This window comes from Oncorhynchus mykiss, chromosome 2, assembly GCF_057628025.1.
Source record: "Oncorhynchus mykiss isolate SJ-2025 chromosome 2, ASM5762802v1, whole genome shotgun sequence".
NCBI lineage: Eukaryota > Metazoa > Chordata > Actinopteri > Salmoniformes > Salmonidae > Oncorhynchus > Oncorhynchus mykiss.
The window spans coordinates 80,338,285-80,358,761 of record NC_143023.1 but is presented as its reverse complement, the minus strand read 5'-3'; positions in this window follow the sequence as shown (position 1 = coordinate 80,358,761).

The following is a 20,477-nucleotide window of genomic DNA, read 5'->3' as shown; positions in this document are numbered from 1 at the left end:
GCTAAACTCATTCCATAAACCAGTCTAAATAACAGGTTGAGCTGACAAAAAAACTAAACATAAGTTAGCGACCTAACAGCTAGACTAGTTTACAATGTACCACATCTCTAGTGAACACAAGGGAGAAATTTAATATTGTTTTGAAAATAGATGGGTGTCAGCTAAGCTAAGAGAAGGTAAATTGTTTATGATGGCAGCAAAGTTTGTTTATGTTTGAGTTGGAGAAAACTCCCTAATCCCAGAAGGCCATTCACTATCAAACGCAAATAAACAAAGTCAAAGATGGCTACGTTCATTGTGCCTGAAAAATATTAACTTAGTTTAGCCACTTTTCAGCATATTACAAATAGTTGATGTACTTGTTAAAAGGTTTTCACCTCACAGATCATCACGCCAAATGCAAGCCTACTGCCTAGCCTAACCATAGCGTGAAAGCTAAACAGGGATGAAACCATTTTAGCGGGATTTGTGGGGGGGTCAATTTAATTTGTGGGGGGGGGGGGGGGTTTCAAGTCCATGATGGGGTGTCATATTACTATGATGGAGGATTTATCAATAAATGGGGGCAAACTAAAAATAAGTTTATACGCTAAATAAAAATAAAACCGCTGGAAAGGGAGGTCTGAGCTGGCAACCCTGAAGTACCAAAGTTACAATCTGATGCCGCGTTCAAAACAACTGGGAACAGGGAAATCTCAGAATTCAGTGCGTTCAAGACAACTGGGAACTCAGGAAAAACGAGCTTTGACTGGGAAAAATTGTTTTGAATTCGAACTCGGGAGCTCTGGTCTCCTTCTAGAGCTCTAACTTTCCTACCTGAAGATCATTGATGTCATAATTTTATCTAGTATTTTTCAGAGTTCACAGTTGTCTTGAAAGCACCATAAGTTAGTCGAGTGAACTGTCCCTTGTTATAACATCTTTGGTCTGACAGACGCTTAAATGACAACCAGAATGCATTGTATGATGTCCACAAACATGGCGCCAAACATATCCGGCAAATAGCTTACCATTAGCTCATCATAATCAGTACAACATTCAAAAAAGTATTTTACACACATCATGTGTCCATTACAATCTATGCAAGAATCGGAATGCATTATTCGTCAACAGTACTTGAAAACATGTGAATAAAACAATAAATACATTATGATCCATACATACATGCGAGCATGGGCTGACCAAGTAGCAAGTGTCTTCACTGATATTTTCAACCTCTCCCTTTCCGAGTCTGTAATACCAACATGTTTTAACCTCTCTAGGCTAGATGGGAGGCTACCGTCCCACCTGACCAACATCCAGTGAAAGTGCAAGGCACCAAATTCAGAATTGTAAATATTTAACATTCTTGAAAATAAACATGCAATATGTCATAATAAAGCTTAACTTCTTGTTAATCCAGCCACGGTGTCAGATTTAAAAAAAGATTTAAGGCGAAAGCAAACCATGCGAGCACCCCATCAAACAAACACAGACAATCATATTTCATTCCTCAGGGCGCGACACAAACTCAGAAATAACGATATAATTCATGCCTTACCTTTGAAGAGCTTCTTCTGTTGGCACTCCAATATGTCCCATAAACATCACAAATGGTCCTTTTGTTCAATTAATTCCGTAATTATATCTCCAAAATTTCATTTTTTTTGCGTGTTTGATGCAGAAAAACACCAGTTCCAACACGCGCAACATGACTAAAAAAGATCTAATAAGTTTACCTGCAATCTTTGTCCAAACATTTCAAACAACTTTCCTAATACAACTTTAGGTATTTTTTAACATAAATAATTGATCAAATTTAAGACGGGATAAACTGCGTTCAATAGCGGATAAAAACATAGTGGAGCGAGCTTTCAGGTCGAGCGCCCCAACCACAACAGTACACTAGACTCGACCATCATTCTGAACAGCCCTACTTCTTCATTTCTCAAAGGAAAAACATCAACCAATTTCTCAAGACTGTTGACATCCAGTGGAAGCGATAGGAACTGCAAGTGCCTTAGAATTCTAGATCCACATAGAAAACTCATTGAAAAGAGAGTGACCTCAAAAAAATAATTCCTGGATGGTTTGTCCTCGGGGTTTCGCCTGCCAAATAAGTTATGTTATACTCACAGACATCATTCAAACAGTTTTAGAAACTTCAGAGTGTTTTCTATCCTAATCTACTAATACTATGCATATCCAGCATCTGGGCCTGAGTAGCAGGCAGTTTACTTTGGGAACACTTCTCAGCCAGTTGTGAAAATACCACCCACTAGCCTAGGGAGGTTAAGCAGACCACATAGTGCCTGTACCCAAGAACACTAAGGTAACCTGCCTAAATGACTACCGACCCGTAGCACTCACATCTGTAGCCATGAAGTGCTTTGAAAGGCTGGTCATGGCTCACATCAATACCATCATCCCAGCAACCCTAGATCCATTCCAATTTGCATACTGCCCCAACAGATGAAGTCTCTATTGCACTCGACTCTGACCTTTCCCACCTTGACAAAAGGAACAAAGACCTGGTCGTGTAGTGCCAGGACAACAACCTCTCCCTCAAAGTGAAAAAAATAGGACCGAGCACGCCCCCATTCTCATCGACGGGGATGCAGTGGAGCAGGTTGAGAGTCCCTGGTGTCCACATCACCAACAAACTAACATGGTCCAAGCACTCCATGACAGTCATGAAGCGAACACAACAAAACCTATTCCCCCTCAGGAGACTGAAAAGATTTGTCATGGGTCCTCAGATCCTCAAAAGGTTCTACAGCTGCAGGAGAGCATCCTGGCGGGCTGCATCACTGCCCAGTGTGGCAACTGCTCAGCCTCCGACCGCATGGCACTGCAGAGTTTAGTGCGAACAGCCCAGTACACCACTGGGGCCAAGCTTCCTTCCATCCAGGACCTCTATACCAGGCGGTGTCAGAAGAAGGCCATAAAAATTGTCAAAGACTCCAGCCACCCTAGTCATAGAATGTTCTCTCTGCTACCACACGGCAAGCAGTACCGGAGTACCAAGTCTAGTTCCAAGAGGCTTCTAAACAGCTTCTACCCCGAAGCAATAAGACTCCTGAACATCTAGTCAAATTGCTACTCAGTCTATTCACATTGCTGACCCCCCCCCCTCCACACACACACACACACACACACACACACACACACACACACACACACACACACACACACACACACACACACACACACACACACACACACACAACCACTGCCACTCTCTGTTGTCATCTATGCATTGTCACTTTAACTCTACCTTCATGTACATACTACCTCAACTAACCCCGCACATGGACCTCAACCCCGCACATGGACTCTGTACCGGCGCCCCCCTGTATTGTTATTTTATTTTTTACTGCTGCTCTTTAATTACTTGTTACTGTAATCTCTTATTCTTATCCAGATTTTTTGAAATTGCACTGTTGGTTAGGGGCTCGTAAGTAAGCATTTCACTGTACGGTCTACACCTGTTGTATTCTGCACATGTGATTAATAAAATTAGATTTACATACGGTGAAACGATAACACGATATACAGAAAATAAGCCACTTACTTTGATAGGAGCGCACACATGTCCAGAGTCAAATTTGTAAGGAAAACAGCCATGAAGGCAATGCAGGCGCCAGCCAGAAAATGCGCTAGGGGAAAACGTTTGCGCAAGGCCTGTTCTGCCTAGAGATGCACAATGTCTTCATACTTGATCTGGGAAATCACCAGGGAATTGCTTGGGCTCTCGTTGAAGAGAAAAGTTTGTCCAGCTCACTAAAGCCTCAAACATAAATTGTCTGCAACAGTGAAATGGGTTTCTTATTATGTGAATGAATTCAAAATGTTGTTAGAAAGCAAAACTTGTTGGAAAATAATTTGAAATTGACAAGTTGAAACATAGCCTATAGATAATTAACAGGCAGCGTGCCTTGGTTTGAGGGCAGCACGGGTAACTGTCCAGTTGCATAACAATCACATTTTGGAAGTTTGAGAACATTCTGACATCACGCACATAAAAAAACTCACACAGGGGTGATGGTTAGAGATATTTGGAACTCACACATGAGAAGATAAAATGAATTGCATGAGTGAACCATGATAATGTAATGAACATAGTTTCAAGTCAATGTGAAGACTGTATCATAGGCCTGATTCAACTAAAAGCAGATACCAGGTTTCCGGTTTTATTAACAGTGTGAAGCAAAAACACACGCAATGATGAGGTAAGTGTGGAGAGGATTTACTTCGACATGTATTGTTTACCCTTTTCTGTCACTAGTCCTATGCTTTCCCTGGTGTCCTTGGCTCAGGTTCAATGGGACTATAGGTAAAGTGTGTGTTTGTGTGTGTGTGACATGCAAAACAACATCAAGAATGGTGCTCCTAGGTACAGAAATGGGAAGTCTGCTCTAAAGTCCTTCCATGAATTGTAGGCTACTGTATCCAGATAGAGACAGGACACTTCAAAAGCACCACTGGAACAATCCAGCCTGGAGGCAGCCATCAGCTGTCAAACAGCCTGCACACTCCCCCTCTTCCTCCCATGACAGCCCCAGCCCCAGTCACCTCTGTAGCAGTCAGAGATCATTTCCTGGACAGGAGCGAGAAGGCAACGGTTCAAGTAAGGGAGAAACACAACATTGATGTTCTCTAGAGTCCAGACCTCAGAAGGTAGTTTTCACAGAATTAAATGTGAATTTTAACACCCACTCTTCAAAATCTTTCTGTTTTGTTTTTGATGTGGCCCTGATGGATACCCCTCAGGATATCTTATCAGCACTCAAAACAGCCCCTTTCCCATAGATTATATATATGAAAACAGGGAGATAAAAGTCATAAAACAAAGAGAAAAAGGTTTCTCACTCGCGTAAGAGCTTTGGGGGGTTGAAATCGCTTGAAACAATCTCGTCTTATCTTTCTCTGACAGCCAAGGAACTGTCTGCTTATAATTTCCGTGTCCTTCGTTTTTTTCATATTTTTTGCGAAACACATTTTGTACTCGTATGCTTAGACTGACACTTGATTTCCCTAAAGCGACAACAAGATATTATTCAGGCACGCATGACGGTTTCAGGTAACAAAACAATTTCTGTGGTGTTAAGGTAGGAGGAGTGGCTGAGAGAGCCAGAGTATGAGCTGCCTCAGAGGGATCCTACTCAAGTGGCTTTAGCAGGATGAATCCGGCCTTGTACAGTCACCACATGTTTCTCAGTGTCAACACTTGACAGGAAATCCCAGAGAAACACAACAAACAACAAGTGAAGAGAAACCTGTAGGGGATCTTCTTATTGGCATAACATCATGGACAATATTCCTTTGATGGTCACATTAGCATTCTGTTGTGCTTCTGGGTGATGTAATAATGCTGTCTAGCATACTAGTTTGTTTGGTTATGGTTTCCCCTATATGCCAGAGATTTTTCATGTTCCTGAAACAGAATGTAATGGCAAAGAGAGGGGTCACTGATCAGTATCTTGAGTAGTCAATATGAGGAATAACACAAGTGAAAATGACATGAAGGGTTTCCCTACACTGAAAACAGCATCACTGCAACAATGTTTGTGCTGCCCATATCCTGACACAACTACAGGGATTAAAAACTGAAGAGTAAAGTAAGCTCTTTGAACATATGTTTCATTGTGCAATTCTAATATAAGACTAACTACAGTGTCAGTCGATGAAGCTAGGAGAGCACGTTTAATGTTTTTTGTGTGAAAATGTTTAAATAACCTAGGTGGACCCCCACTGTAAATCAGGAAGACCACCGACCTTACATAACACGGAATAGCTAGAGTAGCCCAATGCCCAGGTCCCTACTTAAAGTGACTATTCAAGTTTTTCTCTTTCTAAGGGAATGATGAGGGGAAAGTTTATTCTCGTAGCCCCATTGCCTAGTAGTGGCAGCATGTATTTGACACTTGACTATTCTTGAATCTTGACTTAACTTTACTTTGTAAAATGTAGAATTGTCATGGGAGGTACAACCAAAGTCATGGTATTTTGTGTTCTGCTTTACATTCGCTGTATACTGAAAAATAGTAGATTTTTCTCAGTTTTAATTTCTTTCAACATCTGTAAACATTGTGTTACATGTTTTCTTCCATTATGACAACTGTATTTCCTAAGACCTTATATTCACTTACCAGTACTCAAGCCATGGCTATTTGCAAAGGACGGTACAATCCCACAATGGTTAGTGAAGCTCTGTCATCTGATGCCTGATGGTTGATGGGCTGTGGGTCACCCTGATTTGCACAGCAGATAGGATGGCCCTGGAGAGAGCACTGTGTTAATTAGCTGGGTGGTTAGCTTCAGGGTCAACTGCAGGTCAGGTCTCCAGGTCATGGGGGAGCCCAGTGCTGACTACTGTCCTACAGTGTTGAAGCCACCAGGGGGTTTCAGATGCCTTTACACTGTTGTGCATGGACATTATGGGACTATTGATTAGCTGCATGAGAGACTGGACCCTTTTTTGCTGGAGTGCTTTTGAGGGGGTTGATGATGTTTCAAATCAGGAGGATAGGGTAGTGATCACCTGTGATAATGATTCAATATCAGTGTTCTTATCTTAAATCAAATAGCTTACAGCATATACAGTGCCTTCAGACCCCTTTACCTTTTACCACATTTTGTTAAGTTACAGCCTTATTCAAAAATGGATTAAATAAAAAACAATTCCTCAGCAGTCTACACACAATACCCCATAATGACAAAGCGAAAACAGGTTTTTAGAAAAGGTTTAAAAAAAAAATTAAAACCAGAAACATCTTATTTACATAACTATTCAGACCCTTTGCTATGAGACTCCAAATTGAGCTCAGGTACATCCTGTTTCCATCTGTGGTAAATTCAATTGATTGGACACGATATGGGAAGGCACACACCAGTCTATATAAGGTCCTACAGTTGACAGTGCATGTCAGAGCAAAAACTTAGCCATCAGGTAGTAGGAATTATCTGTAGAGCTCAGAGACAGGATTGTGTTGAGGCACAGATCTGGGGAAGGGTACCAAAACCTGTATGCAGCATTGAAAGTCCCCACAGTTGATTCTTGAATGGAAGAAGTTTGGAACCACCAAGACACTTCCTAGAGTTGTCCGCCCGGCCAAACTGAGCAATCGGGGGTGAAGGGCCTTTGTCAGGGAGGTGACCAAGAACCCGATGGTCACGCTGACAGAGCTCTAGAGATCCTCTGTGGAGATGGAAGAAGCTTCCAGAAGGACAACCATATCTGCAGCACTACACCAATCAGGACTTTATGGTAGTGGCCAGCCTGCTTGGAGTTTGCCAAAACGCACCTAAAGACAAGATTATCTGGTCTGATGAAACCAAGATTGAACACTTTGGCCTGAATGCCAAGCGTCATGTCTGGAGGAAACCTGGCACTTCCCTACGGTGAAGCATGGTGGTGGCAGCATCATGCTGTGGGGATGTTTTTCAGCGGCAGGGACTGGGAGACTAGTCAGGATCGAGGCAAAGATGAACGGCGCAAGTACAGAGAGAACCTGTTCCAGAGCGCTCAGGGCCTCGGACTGGGGCGAAGGTTCACCTTGCAACATGACAATGACTCTAAGCACACAGCCAAGACAACGCAAATTACTCCGTGACGATAATCTGAATGTCCTTGAGTGGCCCAGCCAGATCCTGGACTTGAACCTGATCTAACATCTCTGGAGAGACCTGAAAATAGCTGTGCAGTGACGCTCCCCATCCAACCTGACAGAGCTTGAGAGGATTTGCAGAGAAGAATGGGAGAAACCTGTCTAAAAACCTGTTTTTACTTTGTCATTATGGGGCATTGTGTACAGATTGATAAGGGAACAAAAAAACAATTCAATCAATGTTTGAATAAGACTGTAACCTAACAAAATGTGGAAAAAAGTCAAGGGGTCTGAATACTTTCTGAAGGCACTGTATGTAATGACTTGAATGTTGAATGGCAAACAATAGAGAATAGTAAGTATACCAAAAGTTATTTCCAGAGTAAAGTGGATCAATTATTCATGTAGCATTGGTGAGATGCAGTTGCATTGACCAGTTGAGAGAAGCAAAGCTACTAGGAAGACTGAAAGCCAAGTATGTCATTGTCTTCAGTCACAAGCTTGGTCAACAGCCTGGGGATTTTGGATCCACAACATGCAATGAGGTTTTGCATTTGAATGGTGTCTGTGTGTGAGTGCAGCATGGTGTAGTTTTTATAATTTTTAAAATGTTCTGATCACCATTGTTCTTGGAACCACCACAGCTGCTGAGGACAACTGGCATAGGGACTGGCACAGGTTAAAGACATGTCCCAGGCACCTACACACCTATCAATGTATTTATGCTGTGGATGTTTGCAGTGACAGACCAGCATAGACAGATTATCTGTAGTTTATTCTCTATGTATGAGTAAAATAGATGGGTGAGACAAAGCGCCTTCATGTGATTATGCAGGTGCGATGATGGATGTCCCATCACCCTTGTTTGGTTTGTGAAGGTGTATCTTATAAAATAACCATGTCTCTCCGATGTCTCTATTACGTTGAGGAGAAGTAATTCCGTACATGATCTATCACCTACAGGTAAATTGAAGATTTTTTCAAAATATTTTTTGTTGGTTTTCAGGTTCTATATTAGCTGGCAAGCTGTATACAAATCAAACAGTATTTGTCACATGCTCCAAATACACAGGTGTAGACTATACCATGAGATGCTTATTTACGAGCCCTTTCCCAGCAATGCAGAGTTGAAATTATTTAAAGGAAATAGTAACACAATAAAATAACTATAACAAGGCAATATTTTATTTATTTTTATTTTATTTCACCTTTATTTCACCAAGTAGGCAAGTTGAGAACAAGTTCTCATTTACAATTGCGAATATACAAAGAGTACTGGTACCGAGTCAATGTGCCAGGGTACGAGGTAGATGAGGTAATACAGTTGAAGTCGGAAGTTTACATACACCTTAGCCAAATACATTTAAACTCAGTTTTTCACATTTCCTGACATTTAATCCTAGTAAAAATTCCTTGTCTTAGTTTAGGATCACCACTTTATTTTAAGAATGTGAAATGTATGAATAATAGTAGAGAGAATTATTTAGTTCAGCTTTTATTTCTTTCATCACATTCCCAGTGGGTCAGAAGTTTACATTCACTCAATTAGTATTTGGTAGTATTGCCTTTAAATTGTTTAACTTGGGTCAAATGTTTCAGGTAGCCTTTCACAAGCTTCCCACAATAAGTTGGGTGAATTGTGGCCCATTCCTCCTGACAGAGCGGGTGAAACTGAGTCAGATTTGTAGGCCTCCCTGCTCGCACATGCATTTTCAGTTCTGCCCACACATTTTCTATGGGATTGAGGTCAGGGCTTTGTGATGTCCACTCCAATACCGTGACGTTGTTGTCCACAACTTTGGAAGTATGCTTCGGATCATTGTCCATTTGGAAGACCCATTCGAGACCAATCTTTAACTTCTTGACTGATCTCTTGAGATGTTGCTTCAAATTATCCACATCATTTTCCTACCTCATGAAGCCATCTATTTTGTGAAGTGCACCAGTTTCCTTCAGCATCTTCACAAGGTCCTTTGCTGTTGTTCTGCGATTTATTTGTACTTTTCGCACCAAAGTACGTTTATCTCTAGGAGACAGAACACGTCTCCTTCCTGAGTGGTATGACGGCTGTGTGGTCCCATGGTGTGTATACTTGCGTATTATTGTTTGTATAGATGAACGTGGCACCTTCAGGCGTTTGGAAATTGCTCCCAAGAATGAACCAGGCTTGTGGAGGTCTACAATTTTTTTCTGATTTCTTTTCATTTTCCCATGATGTCAAGCAAAGACGCACTGAGTTTGAAGGTAGGCCTTGAAATACATTTATACTGCCTGTAAACAATTGTTGGAAAAATGACTTGTGTCATGCACAAAGTAGATGTCCTAACCGACTTGCCAAAACTATAGTTTGTTAACAAGAAATTTGTGGAGTGGTTGAAAAACGAGTTTTAATGACTCCAACCTAAGTGTATGTAAACTTCCTACTTCAACTGTAGGTTGGGGTAAAAACGACTAGGCAATCAGGATAGATGATAAAGAGAGTAGCAGCATTGTATGTGAAGAGTGTGAAAGTGCGTCCGTGTGTGAGTGTGTGTGTGTGTGTGTGTCAGTGTAGTGTGTGTGGGTAGAGTCCAGTGAGTGTGTATAGAGCCAGTGCAAGAGAGTCGGTGAAAAAAAATGGGGTCAATGCAAATAGTCTGGGTAGTCATTTCATTAACTGTACATCAGTCTCATGTCCGGGAGCCTTTTTGGTCCCAGACTCGGTGCTCCACTACCACTTGCCGTGAGGAAGCAGAGAGAACAGTTTATGAGACTTGGATGGCGGGAGTTTTTGAAAATGTTTAGTGCCTTCCTCTGAAAATCGGCCAGTATAGAGGTCATGGATGGCAAGGAGCTTGGTCCCAGTGATGTATTGGTCCATATGCACTACCCTATGTAGCACCTCACAGTCGGATGCCAAGCAGTTGTCATACCAAGGGGTGATGCAGCCAATTAAGATGCTCTCAATGTTTCAGCTGTAGAACCTTTTGAGGTTCTGAGGGCCCATGCCAAATCTTTTCAGTCTCCTGAGGGGGAAGAGGTGTTGTCGTACCCTCTTCACGAATGTGTTGGTGTATTTGGGCCATGATCGGTCCTTAGTGATGTGGACACCAAGTAACTTGAAGAGCTCGACCTGCTCCACTACAGCCCAGGAGAGTTGAATGGGGGTGTGCTCGGCCCTCCATATCCTGTAGTCCACGTTTAGCTTCTTGTCCTGCTGACGAGAAGGTGCCAGGTTGTTGTCCTGACACCAAACTGCCAGGTCTCTGACCTCCTCCCTATAGGCTGTCTCATCATCGTCGCTGATTAGGCCTGCCACCGCCATGTCGTTGGCAAACTTAATGATGGTGTTGGAGTCAAGCGCGGCCAAGCAGTCATGGGTTAACAAGGAGTAAAGAAGGGGACTAAGCAGGCACCCCTAAGGAGCTACCGTGTTGAGGGTCAGCGTGGCAGATGTGTTGTTGCCTACACTCATCATCTGGGGGTGGCTCATTAGGAAGTCCGAGATCCAGTTGCAGAGGGAGGTGTTTAGTCCCATGGTACTGAACTTTATCTTGGAGGGCACAATGGGTTGAATGCTGACCTGTAGTCAATGAACAGCATTCTCATGTAGGTGTTCCATTTGTCCAGGTGGGAAAGGGCAGTGTGGAATGTGTGATAGAAAAATTACGTATTTACCTGATTTATTTGATTATAATGGTTAACAATTCATATTTAACTAATTGTAAGATATTTCTGTCCTAATAATTATGTGTTTTTATGGTCTGCACTCTAGTTCTCTGCAGCTAATCTGGGAGTATGGTCACTAGAGATGGCTTGAGCTGACAAATTAGTTAAAGACTGCATTACATAGACAAGAATGTGTTTTACTAAAGAAAGCTTAGGAGTAGAACAATCCCTCATTGTCTCAAAATCAACCTTGCATCTGGGAAACTAAGCTAGGGAGGGGTGAAACCAGCCATGACTTAGCATTCTTAATGGTTAGGCTCTCGGCCCAACAGTCAAGACTGTTGGGTTGACCAGTCTCATTATTGCAATAATTAAATCGATATTGAATAAAGATGATTGTTTGAAGAAATGGCAAATAGAGAATGCATCATCTGTGGATCTGTTGGGGCGGTATGCAAATTGGAGTGGGTCCAGGGTGTCTGGGATGATGGTATTGATGTGAGCCATGACCAGCCTTTCAAAGTATTTCATGGCTACAGGTGTGAGAGCTACAAGTCGATAGTCATGCTTGAAACATTTAAGTATTAGAGACTGAAATACATACCAAAATAAGTCAAATGTACTGTTTCTATCAATATTGTGGGAATTGAATTCATGAATTAAGCCCATCATTGGGAATGTTTACTTTTACTCTGGTTGGATTGATCTGATGTTTCCTTGTTTCAGCACTGCAATACAACTGTTGGGAGACAGGCTTTCATTTACTCTCGATCAAAATGATGGAAGAAAGTTATTCTGCTCTTGGTAAACAATTACTAAATGTAAATGACTAATTGTGTCATAGCCTATGATGGGATATGTCAAATAGAAGGAACTGAGTCAGGTGTCCTTTTGCTAAGTAATCAGCATTCTCAAAAGTGATTTAATACATTATAGACGGGACGATAGATTTTGAGCCAGCATATGTGTTGACAGAGTGTTGACAGAGAAATTATGAGGGGGAAAACCCCCTCATAATTTCTCTGTCAACACTCTGTCAACACATATTACAGAATGAAATTTGGCACACCGGTTGAGAAGGCTGGATAGAAATCAAATATTCTCCCATAGGGATTCTTTAAGAAGACATTCAACAAATTCCAATCAAATCACATGTATTTGTATATAGCCCTTCGTACATCAGCTAATATCTCAAAGTGCTGTACAGAAACCCAGCCTAAAACCCCAAACAGCAAGCAATGCAGGTGTAGAAGCACGGTGGCTAGGAAAAACTCCCAATAAGTTGTCAACACTGACACGCGAATGAGAGAGAAATATTAATTATGGCTTCCATTGGAATATCTGAAAAGGTGTTGTTGATTGAATTAAAACCAATATTTTTCTTCTAACAAAAACATTTGGAAAGGTAATTAATTACATGGGGTCTAACTGGCTGATTTTTCATTTCTGTTGAATGAGAAACAGAAAAAGATTGTCAAAATTGGTATTACAGATCATACAGTCTCATTCAAACTGAGAATGCAGCGGTTCTTGATTGGAAATCTATAAGTTATATGTTCCGACCTGTGACCTATCCAAACTGAAACCTCTGTCTCGTCTCCAATAGCTATCTAACACCACTCAGATGGGCGCTAGGTATCTAACCAACAGGCAAAGAAAGCTAGCTAGCTATATATAGTTATGGAAGGATTTTACACAGATTACTTCAGCCTGGAATTAGCAAAAAATCTAGAGTCAGACAACAGCTGACCTTGACACATAGCTAGCTATTAGCTAGCTCTACTACCTAGCTCACATCCTATTGACAATTAGCGAGCCAGCTAGATAGCTAGTCAATGATACCCAAACAGTGGTGTTTACATTTGTGCACCACAGTGCAATGTTGACGATATATCCCAAAATGTTCCATGAAACATAGCTAGCTAGCTTGATAAGTTAAAAGCCAATACATAACTTTGGACAACTGCCACGCTAGTAACACTGCATTACTAAACCCAAGCTAACTATTTAGCTAGCCCTTCTGTAGTCGAAGAACTAGCTTGGGGTATCTACGGTCAGACAACAAAAACACTGCCAGCTCCCACATCTCCTCGAACACGATCAGACACCACCCAACAAGAAACTAGCTGAGAAAATGAATTGCCTTGCTAAGAAACAATTTGCTGTTCAATGTAGTGTACATGCTCACTAGATCAATACAACAGACATGCATTGCTTAACATAGCTAAGCATTCAAAATAGATTGCAGGTTCTTACCTCATGATGCAAATTCAGTACTTATGTACAGTATTTGTTAATTTGTCAGGGACCAAGTACAACATGTCACCAGGACAGACACAGTTGAAAGTCTCCTCTGTCCCAGTTCACCCACGATGAGCTGATTGTGCTGTCTGTGAATGCATCCACACACACACACACACACACACACACACACACACACACACACACACACACACACACACACACACACAACTGTAAATCCACCATACACTAACAAAAAACAATTAACAAACCAATCAGTAATTAGGAATTGATGATTCACTATAATGAGATGGGAAGTGAGTAGAGTTGTATTGTAGCATGAGGTCATAATAAAGACAGACGTAGACATGCTCACCTCCTTTCTATTGTGCCTCTACCTCTTTCTCTTTTTTACTTTTCTTTTCTGGCACCCACTCCTGAAATAGAAGTTTAATGAGACTCTATTGAACAACAAGGCAGGCCGGTCCAGTATATTATCCTCCAGCAGTCTCTAACAATGGTCACATTGTTGAGATCTTACACAACTATTATACAGTCTGCTACATTAGCTAGTAACACCGTTAACTACATTAGATTAAGTTACATTAACACAGGGTTGAAGTCTACATCATCCTATATTACAGTACAATCCATTAGGCCTCATTAATGTGTGTGTGAGTGTTTTGCACCTGGAACAGAGGCCAGTCGGTGGGCATGTCTGGACTGTGGGTGTTCCAACAGCACAGATCGTCCTGATGGCCATGAGAGTGTTGTGGAGATCATTACAGTATACAAGAGGAATTTCTTTACCTTCCCTGGAGAGGTGGAGAGAAAGTAAAGGGGAGAGACATTAGAGCAGGCCAGATCCAGTCTGTTTTTTAACTTAGACTGACCCTTTGATCAATTCTAAACATGAATTCAGACTGGCTGAATGTTAAACTGATCGCGCTATATTATTTTGTGCGTGTAGATATGATTGTCCTTGTTCGATAGAGACATTTTACGTCTTTCAGCGATGTTCCTATCGGTGGATCAATTGCTAAATATATACATTTTTCCAGTCTCTGAAAGACTACAACTTGTGTTGGGCAGTGCTTCGTGCTCTGGCTACCCTCCCTCCCCTTTATACCGCCACAAGCAAACAGGAAAACGCTCATCCAGAGGCAGTGATACTAGTGGCCAGGGACTTTAATGCAGGGAAACTTAAATCAGTTTTACCAAATTTCTACCAGCATGTTAAATGTGCAACCAGAGAAAAAAACTCTTGACCACCTTTACTCACACACAGAGACGTGTACAATGCTCTCCCTCGCCCTCAATTTGGCAAATTTGCTCACACACAGAGACGTGTACAATGCTCTCCCTAGCCCTCCATTTGGCAAATCTGACCATAATTCTCTCCTCCTGATTCCTGCTTACAAGCAAAAATTAAAGCAGGAAGCACCAGTGACATGGTAATAAAAAGTGGTCAGATGAAGCAGATGCTAAGCTACAGAACTGTTTTGCTATCACAGACTGTAGCATGTTCTGGGATTTGTCCGATGGCATTGAGTACACCACATCAGTCACTGGCTTCGTCAATAAGTGTGTTGATGACATCGTCCCCACAGTGGCTGTACGTACATACCCCAATCAGAAGCCATGGATTACAGGCAACATCCACACTGAGCTAAAGCTGCCGCTTTCAAGGAGCGCTAACCCAGAAGCTTATAAGAAATCCCGCTATACCCTCCAACGAACCATCAAACAGGCAAAGCGTCAATACAGGACGAAGACCGTTTTGTACTACACCGACTCCGACGCTTGTCAGATGTGTCAGAGTTTGCAAACTATTGCACACTACAAAGGGAAGCACAGCCGAGAGCTGCCCAGTGACACGAGCCTATCAGACGAGCCTAATTACTTCTATGCTTGCTTCAAGACAAGTAACACTGAAACATGCATGAGAGCATCAGCTGTTCCGGACAACTGTGTGATCACTCTCTCCGTAGCCGATGTGAGTTAGACCTTTAAACAGGTCAATATTCAAAAGGCTGCAGGGTCAGACGGATTACCAGGACGTGTACACCGAGCATGCGCTGACCAACTGGCAAGTGTTTTCACTGACATTTTTAACATCTCCCTGTCGAAGTCTGTAATACCAACATGTTTCAAGCAGACCATCATAGTCCCGGAGCCCAAGAACACTAAGGTAACCTGCCTAAATGACTACCAACCTGCAGCATTCACGTCTGTAGCCATGAAGTGCTTTGAAAGGCTGGTCATGGCTCACATCAACACCATTATCCCAGAAATCCTAGGCCCACTCCAATTTGCATAATGCCCTAACAGATCTACAGATGATGCAATCTCTATTGCACTCCACATTGCCCTTTCACACCAGGACAAAAGGAACACCTATGTGAGAATAATATTCATTGACTACAGCTCAGTGTTCAACACCATAGTGCCCTCAAAGCTCATCACTAAGCTAAGGACCCTGGAACTAAACACCTCCCTCTGCAACCGGATCCTGGACTTCCTGACGGGCCGCCCCCAGGTGGTAAGGGTAGTTAACAGCACATCTGCCGTGCTGATCCTCAACACGCAGACACCTCAGGGGTGCGTGATCAGTCCCATCCTGTTCTCCCTGTTCACTCATGACTTCACCACAAGAAGGCGCAACAGTGCCTCTTCAACCTTATGAGGCTGAATAAATGTGGCCTGGCACCTAAAACCCTCACAACATTTTAAAGATGCACAATTGAGAGCATCCTGTTGGGCAGTATCACCAACCCGGGAAGGCAACTGCACCAACTGCCCAGGGCTCTCCAGAGGGTGGTGCGGTCTGACCCAACATATCACCAGGGGCAAACTACCTGCCCCCCAGAACACCTACTGTTTCCGATGTCACAGGAAGGCCAAAACGATCTTCAAGGACAACAACCACCCAAGCCACTGCCTGTTCACCCCGGTATCATCCAGAAGGCGAGGTCAGTTCAGGTGCATCAAAGCTGGGACCGAGAGCCTGAAAAAGAGCTTCTATCTCAAGGCCATCAGACTGTTAAATAGCCATCATTAGCACATTTTAGGCTGCTACCTATATACATAGATTTTAAATCACTGGCCACTTTAATAACTGGGACACTAGTCACTTTAATAATGTTTACATATTTTGCATTACTCATATCATATTTATATACTGTATTATATTTGATTCTACTGTATCTTAGTCTATGCCGCTCTGACATTGGTTGTCCATATATTTTTATATTCTGAATTCCTTTACTTAGATTTGTGTGTATTGTTGTGACATTGTTAGATATTTCTTGTTAGATATTACTGCACTGTTGAAGCTAGAAATACAAGCATTTCGCTACATGCACAATAACATCTGCTAAACACGTGTATGTGATCAATACAATTTGACTTGATTTGTCCTCACTCTTGCCATCATCATTCTCCAGTGAGAAAAGGTGGTGGTACTGGGGAGCTTCCCCCAATCTCATTGGCCAGACTGCAAACATTTCTCTCTGCCAAGCATTTCTCACTGTCGTCCGATGCACCCCTCTCCAGAGGAACACTGAGGGGGAGAGAGGAAGGGAGCGAGGGAGAGAGAAAGAGGGGAAGACAGAGGGTATAGATTGTAGGAGAGAAAATGTACATGATTTTACCAGTAAGGACCTCCGCCAAAGGAGACAATGTTTTTTTAATAGGGAAGGAGCAAACCCTTCATTGCACAGCATATTTGTTTGTTTTGGCAAGGGATGCATAGAATGCATAGATGATGGGTGTACTGTTGCTGCGAGACTCAAATTAAGCCCAGGTGCATCCTGTTTCCATTTATCATCCCTGAAATGTTTCTACAACTTTATTAGGGTCCACCTGTGGTAAATTCTAATGATTGGACATGGTTTTTAGAAGCACACACAGTTGACAGTGCATGTCAGAGCAAAAACCAAGCCATGTGGTCGAAGGAATTGTCCGTAGAGCTCAGGGGACAGGATTGTGGTGTCGAGGCACAGATCTGGGGGAGGGTACAAAAATGTTCTGTAAGCATTGAAGGTCCTCAAGAACACAGTGGCCTCCACAATTCTTAAATGGAATAACTTTGGACCCTCCAAGTGTCTTCCTAGAGATTGACGCCTGGCAAAACTGAGCAATCGGGGGAGAAGGGCCTTGGTCAGGGACGTGACCAAGAACCCAACAGTCACTCTGACAGAGCTCCAGAGTTACTCTGTAGAGATGGGAGAACCTTCCATGCTGCCTCTGCAGCACTCCACCAATCAAGCCTTTATGGTAGAGTTGCCAGACGGAAGCCACTCCTCAGTTAAAGGTACGACAGCCCGCTTGGAGTTTGCCAAAAAACACCTAAAGGACGCTCAGACAGCAAATTAAATTGATTAGACTAAAAAGTTACACTGTGCCATATCTGATCTTCCGAACTAAGCCCATTCCTATCCACCCTCTGTCACACTTTTCTGTGTTTGAAGAAATGCTGCTCAGGCAGTATGTGCACCTTATCACTATAGAGTGACTTATTGCTAAAGCTAATAAAATGTCAACGCTATTGTCTTTGTTCTCCTTATCGCTGAAGTTAAGCAATTTAGCCACACGTTCCCACTGTTTAATCAGCAGCCTGGTGCAATTATAAAAGTCTTACTGTTTCTGAGGAATATTGTGGAGGATGGAACAATCTGTCAAGAAGTATAAGAGGACACAAAGACACGCAGTGTACCATAGACATGTGAACATCATTAAACATGTTTTTAAAAATGCCTGCAAATATAAATGACATGGGTATTTTTGGGAGCAAAGATGAATCTGGGCACCACAACACCACAAAAGAACCAAATTCAATGAATCATAGATATAGAAAAAACACAGTGCCGTCATGCATAATGTTTATGCTAAAAGGTCAACTTGACTGAAACATCAACACCAAAAACATTCACAAGAATTTATTTTTCTTTGCAGGAATTTGTTTTTAGCACACAACAAAGTGTTATTTTTTCAAACATTATTTACAAAACAAGGCAACACTATGCTATTTGTTGGCTTATCACTAGTACAGTAGGATGGGTTTTGTTTATTTCAATTATTAATGAACCAATAACCTTTCACCATTTCTGAAACATAATGGAAGATTTGTTTTCATTCAGAAAATGAAGAGGGCATCAGCGAAAGTATTAGAGCAATGAGGCTACATGTTATGCACTGAACAAAATTATGTACAATTTTGATCTCATGTTTCATGACCTGAAATAAAATATGCCAGAAATGTTCAATACTCATATAAAGCTTATTTCTCTCAAATTTTGGGGACAAATTTGTTTACATCCCTGTTAATGAGCCATTCTCCTTTTCCAAGATAATCTATCCAGCTGACTAGTGTGGAATATCAAGAAGCTGATTAAACAGCATGATCATTGCACTGGTGCACCTGGTGTTGGGGACAATAAAAGGCCACTCTAAAATGTGACCTACCACCTGGATTCGGTCCTACAGTATGTAGCAAAATTTGAAATTGTGTTTTTTTTTTACATTGGATAAAAGTAGCTAGAGCTAGAAAATTGCATCTAATACACTGCAGTTGAGGAACAATGGGAAAATCATTCTGCTTTGAAAGTTGATGAATTTGTAACCCCACTTTTGAGAAAATGGCCTGTGAATATTTTGGTCCCCCTTTTGGAGTGCTGTTCTTTGTCTACAAAAATTCAGCATTCTTCACAGCCTTTTCAGGCTAAGCCCCACCCATTTCTTTAAGGATTCACAGTGTAGTAAACGACCAAAGATTTCAAGAATGAAAGTGGTGAAAGTAGTAACAAAAAGTAGTAGTAAAAATACAATTAATCAAGTCCTTGGCCTATATCCTAATCTGACTTTGGTGCAGGTCATGTAGTTCTTCACATTACCATCTCTGGTAAACACCCAGTTTATCAAATTAAATCTATGTATGTTTGTTACATGCACAGGATACAGAAGGTATAAACGGTGCAGTGAAATGGTTACTTGTATAGTGGAGTATTTTTTTAAGATAACTAGTTAGCTAGCTAAACAATGAACCATAATCCCAACTCTAATTCCGCATTCAAAACAACTGGGAACACAGAGATATCGTGACGAGATCCTGAAAGCCCATTGTCGTGCCCTTCATACGCCACCATCACCTCATGTTACAGCATGATAATGCACGGCCCCATGTTGCATGGATCAGTACACAATGCCTGGAAGCTGAAAATGTCCCAGTTCTTCCATGACCTGCATACTCACCAGACATGTCACCTATTGAGCACGTTTGGGATGCTCTGGATCAACGTGTAAGACATTGTGTTTCTGCCAATATCCAGCAACTTCGGACAGCCATTGAAGAGGAGTGGGACAACATTCCACAGGCACAATCAACAGCCTCATCAAGTCTATGCGAAGGAGATGTGTCGCTCTGCAGGAGGAAAATGGTGGTCACACCAGATACTGACTGGTTCTCTGATCCACACCCCTACATTTTTCAAAAAGGTATCTGTGACCAACAGATGCATATGTAACTCAGTAAAATCTTTGAAATTGCTGCATGTTGTGTTTATATATTTTGTTCAGAGTATTTTGTTTTAAAAACATGTTTAGTTTTATATAATGTATCAGTGGCATACTTATTGGCATGTGCAAAAATTCACAACATACACATATGTGATGCAACAATACACAGGTAAATGCATGGCAAAATATATACAGTTCATAATTATTATGTACATAGAGTAATATACATAGCTACACAGTAATCATGGCATTGCTGCTGGTTTGGCTAGGTGATTATTGTTGGAACAACTTGGCTCATGGTGTCAGGATGTCACTTGAGCTTTGACTTGCCCAAATGCATTTTTTTATTTAAAGTAGAAGTCAGCTCTCAGTGGGTTTTCACAATTAGTGTGCTGCTTTACTATTGATTAATGCTAATCGGGAGAAAATTCAATCTCAACATGATGGGAGCTGAGAGAGAGAGAGAGAGCAAGAGGAAGAGAG